This window comes from Pinus tabuliformis, chromosome 6, assembly GCF_031772625.1.
Source record: "Pinus tabuliformis cultivar Carrire ecotype Pingquan chromosome 6, CPIR1, whole genome shotgun sequence".
NCBI classification, from domain to species: Eukaryota; Viridiplantae; Streptophyta; class Pinopsida; order Pinales; family Pinaceae; genus Pinus; species Pinus tabuliformis.
Window position 1 is genome coordinate 617,184,439 of NC_142292.1, and position 15,499 is coordinate 617,199,937.

Genomic DNA, 15,499 nt, shown 5'->3' on the forward strand with positions numbered 1-15,499 from the left:
AAGGATAAGGATATAAAGTTGTAGATTATCGTATAGATTTGGTTATCCAATAACATTTCCTAGATGTAACAGCCCTGGTGAAAAATCCATGTAATAAAGTTAATAAAGGAAAAATAATAACTGTGGTCATGGGACAATTATTCCAAGTTGAATGTTGGGAAAAACATCCGAGTGTGGGTTTTCATTTGGTTTATTATGGCTAAAGGAAATTGGCAAAGGCAATGGCAAAGGCTTTGGAAAGGCATGAGGCATTAATTGGCATTTTATTTATGAAAATAATGGAAATTAGGAGAAAAGGAAGGTGAAAGGTCACAAGTTGCATGTGAGGAGGAAAATGAGGGAAAATAATGGAAAATTGAAGAGAATAGAGACCTCATTAATAAAAACACTTATGAGAATCGATTTGTAACCTTTTGTCAATTCAGTTTTGGAGCTCTCTCTCTCTCAAACTCTTGGACACGTAGATTTTTCTTGGAGCACTTCAGCATTGCATCAAGAAAAGCAAAGAAGGCAAGAGGAATTAAAGATAAAGCAAGGAAGAGCAGGATCAAGCGACTACAACGGGATTATTTTCAGGTATCGAGTTGCATGTATGATTTCCTTGCTAGTTTTGGTATGCATGGTTATGCATATGTGTTCTTGGTCATCTTGTTGTCATTGGCATGGGTTTTGCTAGGTGTGATAGTGTTTTTAAGCCTTGCCTTGCCATTTCTAGATAGCCATAGTGTGATGGGGTTCTCATGTTTTGGTTGAGCTGGATTTTCGAATGGATTCAAAAGTAAGTGAGGTGGTCTATGAAAGAAAGAAAACTTGGCCTAGTGATCCATGAATCAGATTATGGATTGCAGTAAATCCTTGCCCTAGTAACCGTTGAATCAGACTGTGAGTTGCGGTAAATCCGAATTTTGTATTACCTCGGTGGGCCTAGTAATCCTCGTTCGGTGAATGGCGGGATATATGTTAAAGCCTACAGGTGGGTTCCCTCGATCATTCTTAGGGATCCTTGGCCGGTGAATGGCAAGATATATGGTAAATATTGCAGGGTGGAGTGTTAATTAGGCCCAGGGATCCTCGATTGTTGTATGAAGGGATGTACGGTAAATACTAGAGACTATGAGATAGGAAAATTCCTCATAGTGTAGGTGGAGAAATATAGTGGCATCAATGCTTGTTTAGGGCCTAGTGATCCGGTGGGGATTGCAATAAATCCTGGTTCTATTGATGAGGGTGAGGTGGTGTAGCCTCGGGAAGCCTTGGTTGATTTTGGTTATGAGTCCCACATTCATGCTTGGAATATGGCACGGGGGTGATTGGATGAAAGAAATATTTGGTTCAGCCAATCTATGGTCGGGTTGTTCATGGAAGTTGTAGTGTTCTATCTAGGGTACTAGACTAGACCATATTTATTATCGGCCAGGATGCGTAAGCTTAGAGGCATGCGTCTAAAGTATATAGACATAAAGGATTATTAGCTAAGTGGTTATGATGTAGGTCACAGAACTTCTTTACGGAAGATTGGGGTATGTTACCTATCATCCAAACACTCAGGTCACTCTGCTAATATACCTGATTACAATACTGTCATTAAATTCATTTACCAAATTAAACACTGAAATTAAGCACTGTGTATCACTGCAAACCAAGACTTCAATCTCCTTACAGAGACATTATACATCAAACCCTTGTTTAGCAAATACCCAGCATTCACTAATATTCCTACAAGATAAAAATATACAGAGATCATAAACAGATTTTGAAATGAAAACAAAGTTCATGACATTGCTTTAAAAGACAACACAGGGATCGAATCCCTTACAGGACACGATTCACGATCTCAGCGATGGGCTATTCAAGCATTATCACAAACACAAACCATATGCATTTGATTAAAGTCAATAACCAATCCTAACTATTGAAATCGAAAACTAATCTTAACTACTGTGCAAACCATGTAATACCCTAAGTGCGAATAAAACGAAAAGGACAGTATACCAGTTTAACGCAGGGCCCGTCCGCGTTCCAGAGGTATACTGGACTGTATTCAACCGGTTATCAAATCAACGCACAAGACAAGGGTCGTGACTGTAACTGGATTCTTAATATTAAGTTCAAAAACTCTGTTTCAAAATGATACAACGATTAACCATCGTTCATTACACCGAACTGTATTTACATATGTCTTTTTACAACACATTTCAAAAACGAATGTACATACATGATATGGCTGTTGCCGCTTTTACTACATCGAGATTTTTAAAATGTTTCCATCCTAAACTGATTTCAAAAAGAACAAAAACTAAATCAAATTAGAATGCTCTGTTGTTGCTGCCTTTGTCGCCAGTGTGCCATGCTTTGACCTGTGTTGACCGCGCATGTAGGAGGGTCGATTCTGTTGTAGGATAGGTATTCGTCCATGCTTGGACATTCTACTTTTCATCCATACCTTTCGCTCTAGCCCAGCTGTTGTGCCACATGTCAAACAATGAGCCAATTACAGGATGTTGGAACTTCCTGTAACCATTTTACCAAAAACTTCTAATTCTTTAACATAAAACTCCTAAATCAATTTCAATGCATTTTAATAACTATAGGACTATTAACTAATCAATTTTCAAGGATTCTAAGAGATATATGATGAAAAGGAATAGGCAAATGATATGTTTTAGGAGGAAAAAGGAGGTCATGGGATGGTACCAACATCTCTCCCCGACTTAAGGAATTAGCATGTCCTCATGCTAACCCCGAAGTGCTTCCCTTGAACTCTGTCCCTGCCTAGATCTCTGCTGCCTTTAGCAATGTGTCCACATTCTTTTTCACCTGGGTATCTTTCTGACCCTTGAGCTCCTGCTTTAATCTTTTGTATTTTTCTTTGAGGGTCTTCTTCGGATTGTACCACTTAGTGGCCCAGTTAGAAATCTCTGTTTGCTCAGCCTCTAGTTCACTGATTCTCTCCCTTAACTTTTCATTCTTCTTTTGAGTTTCTTTACTCTGCGCTCGGAGCATTTCATTTTCTCTCTTGATAACTTTTTCTAGCATATTAGCCTCCATGAGCTCTTCCTTTAATTCTTCAATTTGTTTTTCCAATTTCTTTTGTCTCTTAATGGGAGGTGGTGAACATTTTTCCTGCCTGTTATTGCTTTCTACCTCTATATCAACTCCTAGCCCTGGTGGTGAGTGGTCACCACTCTCAACATCCATTTGTATAGGTGTATTGGATTCAAGCTGGTCTTCTTGTAACTGGGCTTTTGGTGTCCTCCTTGTTCTTCGTGAGTAAGTGGTGAAAATTTTATCTTGTTCTGCCCTCTTAGCATCTTCCTTTCTCATGTTCCTAGTCCTTATGCTACCCACAGGTAGAGGTGCCTTGCTGGCTTTGGATACTGGGATTTCTTCATCAATATCCTTCATGAACCCTGAGTCCTCCTGCAATTCTTCTTTGTCTTCCTCATCTCTAATTTGGTTAGCAGCTAAGAACTCTTTCCACGGTTTCCCTCTTCTCTGCAATTCATGCTCAATAAGAATTTTAATTAAGCCAAAGTGATATAGGCTCTTGTCTTCATTCCCCTTCTGCTTCTGGATGGTCTTGGACATCTTGGTTAAGCTTTGTAATAGAAAATATGGTAGACTGATAACACATTGTTTCTTCAAGTGGAGCAGTAGTTTAATATGGTATAGATAAACAATACTGTAACGGCCTTCGCAGGTTATGAATTTTTGAAGGATATAGACCATCTCATCCCAGGGATGCATCAACCAACTTCTTGGAACACCTTTCTTCCAGTTAACTGATGAGACTCTAGATCTAGACATAAACTGTGTCCACAATTTCTCTTTAAATTGCTTTGTTTTAAAGTACTTCTCCCCTTCTGGACTAATCCCTATTGACTGGGCTATAGTATCCTCTGAAACCCTGAATGAGAAGTTACCTATCAGGGCTTTCTCTCCATTAAATGTGAAAGCAAATTGCTTGGTAACCTCTTCATTACTTCCATGAAATTTTTCTAAAAATGGTAACCACTGTATCTTTCTAAGAATTGCAATGCAATCTTCATGATATTGAGAATTGTCGAACACACTCGGCTCGACCCTATTAGTCATAGTGGCAGAGGGTCGTGCTCTAACCCTTCTCTGTTTATGTCTTGCAATTTTAACAAAGAAATTTCAATTTGTTACCTGGTGTGTCGCTCCCTTAATCTTCAGTATGATGCTCGGTCGGTCGACTGTCTTATGACTTTGGTGGGAGTCGAAACTGAGTGGTTATATTTTCCTCTTTCGGCGCTCACTGCTTCCAATCCTCACTGTGTAAGTCGAACCCAAATGGTAATATTTCTTTCGGCGCTCACTGCTTCTGATTCTTACTTTGAAAGTTACGGGAATCAAATGCCAGTGTAAGATAACTGAAAATGATGGTGGGATAACCAGTTGTACTTACTTCACAGCGTATTCATTTTTTAGAACAGAGGAGTGTTGTACCGCTTGTATAGATGTCACCATAAGAGCGCTGGGAGCGTATATGCAATACTGGGTATGATTTCGGGGAGTCCCTTGAATCATTTGGCTACGTCGGGTGGTGGAGTCATAATTTGGCCGTGTGGAATACAATGAATAGGCCGCTTTACATTTGTTTCTTTCCCTTTTATTTAAAAACACAATCCACCACGTGTCCTGTTTCGGTTGGCATTCAGTCAAATGGAAGATGTTGGTATGGCTGTAGGATGCATTTAGCATGACAAGGTTGATGTGTTGGTAATGGGTTTAGAGGTATGAATAGGTTGAAGTATGAAAAATGATAAGAATCGGTGGGATAAGGGATGATGGAAAATGTAGGTGTCCTTGAAATCGATCATAACAGTCACAGTCATCAAATTTACATTAAAAATTAATCTAAGAAATTAAATGTTAAGAATAAGAAACATATTACTCTTTTGTTGGTTGTTGTTGTATTGACATGCTGAGTAGGACTAGTCCCTTTTTTACTGTTCTTTTGCTTGTTGTAACAGGTCCCCTGAGAAAGATTGAATGCAACAGGTCCCTTGTGAAAGATTAAATGCAACAGGTCCCTTGAGAAAAATTTGAAGATGTTCATGCAGCTCCTTATATGTATACAGGTTCATTGAGCTTGGGCATTTGATGGAATCTTGGTGCCCAAATCCTTGTAGGAACTTGATGAAGCTCTTGTAGAAACTTGATGAAACTTTGTTGAAGTAGCCCTGGGTGTTAATCTCTTTAACAGGTCCCTTCTAGGTGTCTTAAACAGGTCCCATTACTGCTGATGTTGGTAGCATAGTCGTCTGGACAGAACAGGTCCCCTTGCATAATGTTTATAACCATGTCCCTCTGAGATAAAACAATGACAAAACAGCTTATTTATTGAAGTCTAGAATGCTGGAACGAGCTGCTTTGGAAATTTACAGTGAAAAGATAGGATAAGAAATCTTTAAGAATTTACAATGGAGAGATAAAAGAACAAAATGCTGATGCCTCTCTCCCCGACTAAAATTTTGACTTGTCCTCAAGTCATGATTCAGTTGATAAATCAAACAGTGAACAAAAGAAAGAGAATTCATACCCGCCAACGAATTGGTTTTCAAGTAGGAATTCGGGGTTAGAGTGTGCCAGAGGCTGGTTTTCACATCTAACCCATTATTTTTTATATATTTTTTTTTAATTTTTTTTTTATATATATATATTTTTTTAGTTTTTGTTTTATATTATTATTTTTATTTCTTTTTTACTCTGAAATTGAAAGGAAATGAACTAAGGCAGTGATACTGCAGCTGAGGGCTGCAATACCTCAACCTCTCTTTGCTGAGATACTGTATGGAGAAAATCTTGCTTGTTGATGGGCTTGGTGTATAGTTTCAGGCGATGACCATTGACAGTAAAGGAGTGACCTTCTCCATCAATAGTTTTGAGCTTGACTGAACCATTGTCGTAAGCCTGAATAATTTCATATGGGCCCATCCAATGGGTGGTGAACTTGGCTTTATGATCTCTGAATTTTGAGTCAAAAATTAAAGCCCAGTCACCTTCCTTGAACTGTTTCTTCTTAATATTTGCATCATGCCACTGCTTCCTTTGTTTTTGCATGAGGATTGTGGTCTCCTCTGCTTGCTACCTCATTTCATCCAGCTGGTTCAACTGCTGAATTCTTTCTTTTTGTGCTTGGTCCAAGTCAATTTGCAAATCTGCAGCCAGTTTAAAAGTATGTATTTGAAACTCAATAGGAAGCATTACCTCTTTTCCGTACACCAATTGATATGGTGTAAATCCGGTAGTATCTTTCCACGTAATTCTGTAAGCCCAGAGTGCATCTTTGAGCTTCTCTTCCCAATTCTTCCTGTTCATTGCCACAGTTTTAGTAATGATCCCCTCCAAAGTTTTGTTTGTGGATTCCACCTGCCCATTGGCCTGTGGATGGTAAGGGGTACTTTTCCTATGCTTGATTTGGTATTTGTCTGTGATGTCCTTCACTAGCTTTGAGGTGAATTGAGTACCTTGATCAGTCACAATTTCCCTTGGTACTCCATACCTCACAAAAATCTCTTCAAAAAGGAAATTTACTACTGTGTGTTCGGTGGCTCTAACCAGTGCTTTTGCTTTAGCCCACTTTGTGACATAATCAGTACATACTAAGATGTAATTTTTACCATTGGACGTTGGGTTAATGGGTCCTATAAAGTCTAGAGCCCATTTGTCAAATGGCTCTAAGTGAACTTGGGGCTGAAGGGGCATCTCATCGGTAGCTGTGGGCCTGCCCATTCTTTGGTAGCTGTCACAACTCTTTACATACTTCTTGGCATCCTTGAAAATGGATGGCCAGTAGTATCCAAGAGTAAGAACTTTGAATGTTGTCCGCTTAGCTGCAAAATGCCCACCACACGGTTCATCATGGCAAGATTTTAAAATATCAATTACCTCATCATTTCTTACACATCTTCTAATGATCATATCATAACCAGTGTAAAATAAATCGCCATTAACCCATGAATATCTAGCACTTTGTTTGACTAGTCTCTTCCTTTCCTTTGCAGTAAAGTGTGGAGGTGTCCTTCCTGCAGACAAATAATTGGCCAAATCAGCATACCAAGGAGTTACTATGGAAATTGCAAATAAGTTTTCATCTGGAAAAGAATCTTCAACTGGAACAACCTCACCTGGATTTTGCAGTCTAGAAAGAAAATCTGCCACCTGGTTCTCTTTGCCTGGTCTATCTAACACTGTGATGTTAAATTCCTGTAACAATAATAACCATCTGGTAACTCTGCCACTAGTTATTGGTTTATTCATTAAATGTCGAATGGCAGAATGATCAGTATGTACAAAGACCTCATAACCAGTTATATAATGTCGGAATTTATTCACAGCATAAATGATGGCAAGTGTTTCCTTTTCTGTAACTGTGTAGTTTAACTCTGCAGGTGTTAGATTTTTGCTAATGAAATAAATGGCATAAGTACAAGATTCCTCTTTTTGGCCTAAGGATGCACCCACTGCAGTGTCAGATGCATCCGTGAAGATATTAAATGGTAGGCTCCAATTAGGCCCTCTCAAGACTGGTGTGGTTGATAACTTCTTTTTGAGTTGTTCAAATGCTTGTTGACAGTTCTCATTCCAGTTGAAAAGTACATCTTTGGTTAGAAGTTTAAACAAAGGTAAAGCTATTTTACTAAAATGTTCAATGAATCTTCTGTAGTAGCTTGCATACCCAAGGAAACTTCTTACCTCTCTCTGATTCTGTGGAATTGGCAAATCAGCAATGATCTGGATCTTTGCTGGGTCAACCTTGATGCCTTGAAAAGAAATATAGTGGCCTAACACTATCCCTTCGTTTAACATCATAAAGCACTTTTCATTGCTGAGGGACAGGTTAGCTTCAATACATCTTTTCAAAACTCTCTCAAGGTTGTCTAATGCATGTTCAAATGAATTGCCATATACTGAAAAATCATCCATGTAAACTTCAACACAATCATGAATTAAATCAGCGAAAATAGCTAGCACAGCTCTCTGAAATGTAGCTGGAGCGTTGCAAAGTCAAAATGTCAAAACATTGTAAGCATAAGTGCCCCAAGGACAGGTGAATGTGGTTTTGTCCTGGTCTTCTGAGGCGATCCTGATCTGGTTGTAGCCACTGAAACCATCAAGAAAAGAAAATGATGATTTGCCAGCTAGGGTGTCTAACACTTGGTCAATAAATGGTAGTGGGAAATAATCTTTGAGCATTGCTTTGTTCAGCTGTCTGTAATCAACACAAATGCGCCACTTACCATTTTTCTTGGGCACTATAACCAATGGGGATACCCACTGACTGTCAAAAATAGGATATATAAAATTAACTCTCAAAAGTTTTTGCAATTCTTCTCTGACAATATCTTGGAGCATGGGGTTCATTCTTCTCTGTGGTTGCCTCACTGGTTTAATGGTGCTATCTGTATAGATATGGTGAGTGCATGTGTCGGGGTGAATCCCATGCATATCGGTGTAGTCCCAAGCAAAGGCTTTTTGGTATTTTCTCAAGAGTCTAATCAATTTCTCTTGCTGAGATGAGTCTAGGTGATTGCCTATGTTCAGAGTTTTCCCTGGACTAATCTCTATGATCTAACTCTTTGTGTTGGTGATGGATTGAACTGGAAAAATGTCGTGAAATGTGGTTTGCAAAGATTGAATGGTGCATGTTTCCTGAAAGTTTTGGGCCAAAATTACATCTGCAGCATGATATTATTCATTTCTCAAATTTTCGGACATATTAGGTTGAGAAAGGAATAATTCTACCAAATCATTATTGTCTTGTTCTTGGAAATCATAGATTTGGTCAATGCTAAAAACAGATTGTACTTCTTCTTTATCATTAAATTTATCATCAAGCCACAAATTGTGTGTTACTGCTGGTGATTGTGCCGATGGATAAAGGGTGAGTTGTTTTCTTTCGGTCCCCCTTGAAATGATCATGTTGCCCGATCGACATCCTATAAATGCATCAGCAGTCGCTAACCATGGTCTACCAAGGATGATAGGGTGTCCTCCTAAATTGGATTTGGGTTGAAGAACTAAGAAATCCACTGGATACTCCCAAGAGTCCAGTGAGACAATGATGTCCTCCAAAATCCCTTCAGGAATCACTTTAGACCTATCAGCTAGTTCTAGAACAATTGTTGTATGTTGCAAATTTATGAGCTGGAGTGTTCTCATGGTTTCAAGAGTCATGACATTGATTGCGGCCCCAAGATCTATCAAAGTGTTTGGAATCCGTATGTTGTTAATGATGGTGGTCACTCTGGGGATGCCAGGATCAACATACTTCTCCATGGAGATGGTATTGGTCATAAGGCCTGCCAAATTTCCTAAAACATGAATGGTTTGAGGATCAATCCTTTTTCTAGCAGGCTTCTTGAGGCACATGTCTTTGATGGCTTTGGTATAGATAGGAATGTATTTTATAGCTTGCAGTAGTGGAATTTTTATGTAGACATTCTTGAGTTCATCTAAGACATCAAACTGTGGTATAGACAGTGGAGGTTTTATTTGGACCAATCGGTCTGGAAAAGGTGGATGCAGTGGTTGCATCTGTTTGTCTTTGGTATCATTGTTTGGTTTTCTTTGATTTGTCATTTCATTTTCATTTTCTGTGTTTTCTTCTTGCTTATCTGTTATTGGAGAATCTTTGTGGAGTATCCTACCAGACCTCAAGTTAATATTTTGCAAAGGCAGTGTGGAATATGAGGTTCCCTCTTCTACATTGTAAGCTGGCCTCTCTGCTCTATTATTTGGATTTGGGACAGTTTGAGCAGGAATTTGAGTGGGTCTGGGAGGTTGTGAGTTAGTTGGAAATTGCAGTTGTGGTGAATTTATTGGTGGAGGAGCAGGCAGTGCTTGTTGAGGAGGTTGGGGCTGATAAACAACTTGTTGAGGATACTGCTAATATGGTTGAGAATGTGATGAATACGACTGTTGGTATTGTTGATATGGTTGTGAGTATGGTGGGTATGATTGAGGGTATGTATGATAAGATTGGGAGTACTGTTGAGACGACCTCCATTGATGTTGTGATTGGTTTTGGTGCTGCCATGGCATGGGTACATTCCATAGTTTTGTGCATACATTTGATCATTCATAGGAAATTGCAAATTTTGACTTGGAAACATACCTTGAGGTGCTGGCCTTGGCTACCATGGTCTCTTTGCACCCATGTAATACATGTTTTCCATCTCTGCATTGGCTGCCATATTACAGTTCTGCAAAACCTTAACTTTAGGACAGTTAAACATATCATGATGTTCAGTACAGAAAGCACAAACTTGGATGTTTTCTAGAGGGCAGTCTTTTAATGCATGTTTCTTCCGGCATTTTGGGCAGAAGATAGCCATTATGTGATCTTCACCTTCTTGTTTCTTCTTGGCTTTTAAAGTGTCAATTTGGTTCCCTAGGGTGCTTAACAGATCTGTTTTAAACTCTTCTAAAAGATTCCCTATTTCAGCCCTTGTGACACCTGCAGAGGCAGATTTTGTGACTTTGGATGACAGGGTTCTCTTTCCCATTTTAGCTTTACTTCTTGAATACTTTTCGCACAACTCAGCGATTTCTTCAAAGGGTAAGGCAGAAATGTCACCTTTGCCCATCAAGTTGAGGTCATCCATGTATTCCTCTCGGATACCTTTCAAGAATATTGTGCGGATCAGATCAAGAGGCATAGTTCGGTGTTTAGATTTTTGTAAGTTGTAGACAAACTGTTCTAAATATTCCTCTAAGGTTTCATCCTCTTGCTGGCTCATTCTAAAGATATCATCTTTAGAGTCTTTGGATCTGCAATAAGGCTGATATTTCCTTAGAAATATTCTCCCCGTGCCATCCCAATCAACTATAGCATGCTCACCAAGCCTCATGAACCATCTTAAGGCTGATGCCTTTAATGTCGCTGGGAATAATCTAAGCCTATGGGCATCATCTGTATAGCCATATGTTTGACATACAATGTCAAACTCGAACAAGAATGAGTCTGGATCCTCCGAAGCCATACCATAGAAGTTTCGTAGCACGGATGGGGGTATGTTTTTCATTTTGATCTCATCATCTTCCTGTGGTTCATGTATAGGAAACTTAAAAGTTGACTCCTCTTCATCTCCTTGACGTGGTACTGATCCAGATCCTTCCTCAGCCATTCTAATAGGTCTCTTTGTGTCAGTGTCACTTGTTTGAAAAAGGAGATTAAAGAAAGATTGTTCGGTCACTGTGCTACTTTCTCCTTGTGTGGAAGGTCTAGGAAAGTGCTTCTTCTGCGATTTATGTGTGAATAAAGTTTGCCTTTCAATAAGAGTAAGTCTCTGTCCTGACTTTTGTTTTTCTTCTAATGCTTGGATAACTTCCTCAGCTGGTGTTGTATTCCCTAGAGAGTCTGCTCCTGATGATGATGGGTTAGTTTTTAGATGGTGGGGGGTTTTTACAAATCTACCTTGACTGTCTCTAAATCTAGGCATAAATGAACATGATTTCTAACTGTGTTTTTGTTTATTTTTGTGTATTGAATTTTTTTTTTTAAATCCTTTAAGTACGCCTCCCCGGCAACGGCGCCAAAATGTAGTGTTCTATCTAGGGTACTAGACTAGACCATATTTATTATCGACCAGGATGCGTAAGCTTAGAGGCATGCGTCTAAAGTATATAGACATAAAGGATTATTAGCTAAGTGGTTATGATGTAGGTCACAGAACTTCTTTACGGAAGATTGGGGTATGTTACCTATCATCCAAACACTCAGGTCACTCTGCTAATATACCTGATTACAATACTGTCATTAAATTCATTTACCAAATTAAACACTGAAATTAAGCACTGTGTATCACTGCAAACCAAGACTTCAATCTCCTTACAGAGACATTATACATAAAACCCTTGTTTAGCAAATACCCAGCATTCACTAATATTCCTACAAGATAAAAATATACAGAGATCATAAACAGATTTTGAAATGAAAACAAAGTTCATGACATTGCTTTAAAAGACAACACAGGGATCGAATCCCTTACGGGACACGATTCACGATCTCAGCGATGGGCTATTCAAGCATTATCACAAACACAAACCATATGCATTCGATTAAAGTCAATAACTAATCCTAACTATTGAAATCGGAAACCAATCTTAACTACTGTGCAAACCATGTAATACCCTAAGTGCGAATAAAACGAAAAGGACAGTATACCAGTTTAACGCAGGGCCCGTCCGCGTTCCAGAGGTATATTGGACTGTATTCAACCGGTTATCAAATCAACGCACAAGACAAGGGTCGTGACTGTAACTGGATTCTTAATATTAAGTTCAAAAACTCTGTTTCAAAATGATACAACGATTAACCATCATTCATTACACCGAACTGTATTTACATATGTCTTTTTACAACACATTTCAAAAACGAATGTACATACATGATATGGCTGTTGCCGCTTTTACTACATCAAGATTTTTAAAATGTTTCCATCCTAAACTGATTTCAAAAAGAACAAAAACTAAATCAAATTAGAATGCTCTGTTGTTGCTGCCTTTGTCGCCAGTGTGCCATGCTTTGACCTGTGTTGACCGCGCATGTAGGAGGGTCGATTCTGTTGTAGGATAGGTATTCGTCCATGCTTGGACATTCTACTTTTCATCCATACCTTTCGCTCTAGCCCCGCTGTTGTGCCACATGTCAAACAATGAGCCAATTACAGGATGTTGGAACTTCCTGTAACCATTTTACCAAAAACTTCTAATTCTTTAACATAAAACTCCTAAATCAATTTCAATGCATTTTAATAACTATAGGACTATTAACTAATCAATTTTCAAGGATTCTAAGAGATATATGATGAAAAGGAATAGGCAAATGATATGTTTTAGGAGGAAAAAGGAGGTCATGGGATGGTACCAACAGAAGTCCCATACATGGCTGGCTTTTGCACTCGTTAATAATAGTTCCTTCTCCATGGTATTTCATGTGTAAATGTATTGGTTTATATGTGGATTTTATGGTTGTTGTGTCCTTTTTATTTATGTTGTTTATATGTTGGTTATGAGTATGTTTTATGACAGTGATGATATATGTATCTCATCATGTTTTGGTTTGTAAATGAATAAGAAATTAACATATTACCTAATAGATGATAATGCAGCTAATGTGATAAGGCAACATTGCTTCTGTTAGGCCCCTATAATACTAGTGATTCCCCCATTACTATTGTCATTGTATCCCTTATTGTTATTATTGTGCCCCTATTGTCCCCATATTGTTATTAGTATGCCCCATAGAAACCCACTATTGTTATTTTTGTGCCCTTATGTTATTATTGTTATGTCGACTTGATTATATTATGAACCCTTAGACTCCTATATATATAAGGGAGGTTTAGTGATTTGTATCATCCAAGAATTTTTCATTTGTGTAATGTAACGGAGGTTGCCCCCTCGAAGAGGTTGAATTCTAAGGCGTTGATCTATCTTTTCTATCTTTTTGTGAGATGGTTTCCTAACATTTGGTATCAGAGCTTTGGATTCTAGGGTTTCGCTACTCCAAACAAGTCACCATGGAATTTTCACTATAACTTTTTTTATGTGACGTTTCAGAAGCTACAAAAAAACCCATTTGATCTAAAATCATTCTAAACTTCAGGTCTAAATTTCAGAGCTTGTCTCGCTATATTTTCGGAGATATGATCTCAGGAAGTTAGGGTTTTTGCAGACTCCCGAATTACATTCCAAACAAATGACCTGGGGAAAATCGTCATAACTTTTGTTTTGAGCATCAGATTGAAATTTCGTAAGAAGTTTCAAAAAGAGGATGGCCTGTAGTTTTCTGTGTATCAGTTTCAGGTACTAAGGTTGAAACAGTGACACGTGGCACATCATACAAGTTCGCTCTACTGAACTAGTTTATAATCAGGTCACCGTGGGAGATTTGGAATAACTCTTCCTTGGAGAATCCAATCTTGATCAGACTTGCGAGGTTAGAAAGAGGATTCAAAGAGCTACCACGGGATGAGATTTGAGATATTCAAGATCCACAGTTACAGAGATACAACAGATTCAATATCGAGCTCTTACAAAGTGAAAAAAAAAATGTGTGTAGTTTTTTTTTAATTTGCATAAGATTGGTTTGAAAAATTAGTTTGAAGGAATTCAAAGGGAATAGTCATGAATTATTAGCATTAATTAATGCCCCAAAGAAAGAAAATGGAAACACCTAGTAAGCAACCTGAAAGCTCTAGCATGACTCGTGAAGAAGAGGAAGAAATGCAACATGATATATCAAAATTACAAGACCAAGTAAAACAAATTTCACTCTCACTAAAGGTAAATGAAGCCAAGATGAATGGCATGGAAGCTAATATGGATGGAATGGAAGCTAAGATGAATGGCATGGATGATAAGATGAATGGCATGGATGATAAGATGGAAGAATTGAAGATAAATTTGAATAAGTTGCTTCAAGAAATGGTCACTAATGGTGAAAGGGTAGTAAAGGAAACTAATGATGAGAACAAAAGAAATGTTAATCATGATTTCATAGACTCTAATGTTGGATTAAAGACCCACCATGTTCCAAAAATCGATATGAGGAAGTTTGATGGCAAGGATCCTGGAACATGGATACTACAAATGGAGCAATTTTTCGATCTCCATAATGTGCAAAACACACAAAAGGTACATATTGCAACTTTATATTTGGAACCAAATCAGTTTGTATGGTATCGATGGCTTTGCTCTCGTAAACAAATTGTCACTTGGGAAATTTTTACAGAAGAAATGATAGCACATTATGAGGATACAAAAAGCAACACCTTCTTTAGCCAATTGATAAATCTCAAACAAAAGGGTTCAAAGATGGAGCACATTGAGGACTTCCAAAAATTCAACATAAGGGTAAAAGATATTCCATAGGAGCATAGGATTGATGTGTTCATAGGGACATTAAAGGATAATATCCAACATGAGGTTCACCTTTGGGAACCTGATTCATTGGAGAAGGCATTCAGGTTAGCAAGGAAAATGGAAATCAAAATTATGGCAACCAGGAAGCCTACCACTCACAACTATAAAGATGGAAGTGTTGTTGCCCCTAGCCTTCCACAACTACAAAGATGATACCACAACAATTGGAAGAAAAAAGAGCAAAAGGGCTTTGTTACAGTTGTGATAGCAAATACATTAAAGGTCATAAGTGTGCTGAGAAGAAATTATTCTACATAGATTGTGAAGAGGAGAAAGAAAAGGAACAAGAAATGTCAAAAGAAGAGGATATACTCCAGGAACAAACCCTAGATAAATAAGAAATGAATCCGACCATATCTTATAATGCATTGGCTAGAATTACCACTCCTCAAACTACCTAGATAGAAGGACATATCAAGAAGAAAAAGGTAATAGTGTTGATTAATTCGGGAAGTACCCATAATTTTATTCATTGTAAGATAGCAAAGGAATTGAATTGCTTCCTATATCCAACACCAAAGTGTCAAGTGATGGTTGCAAG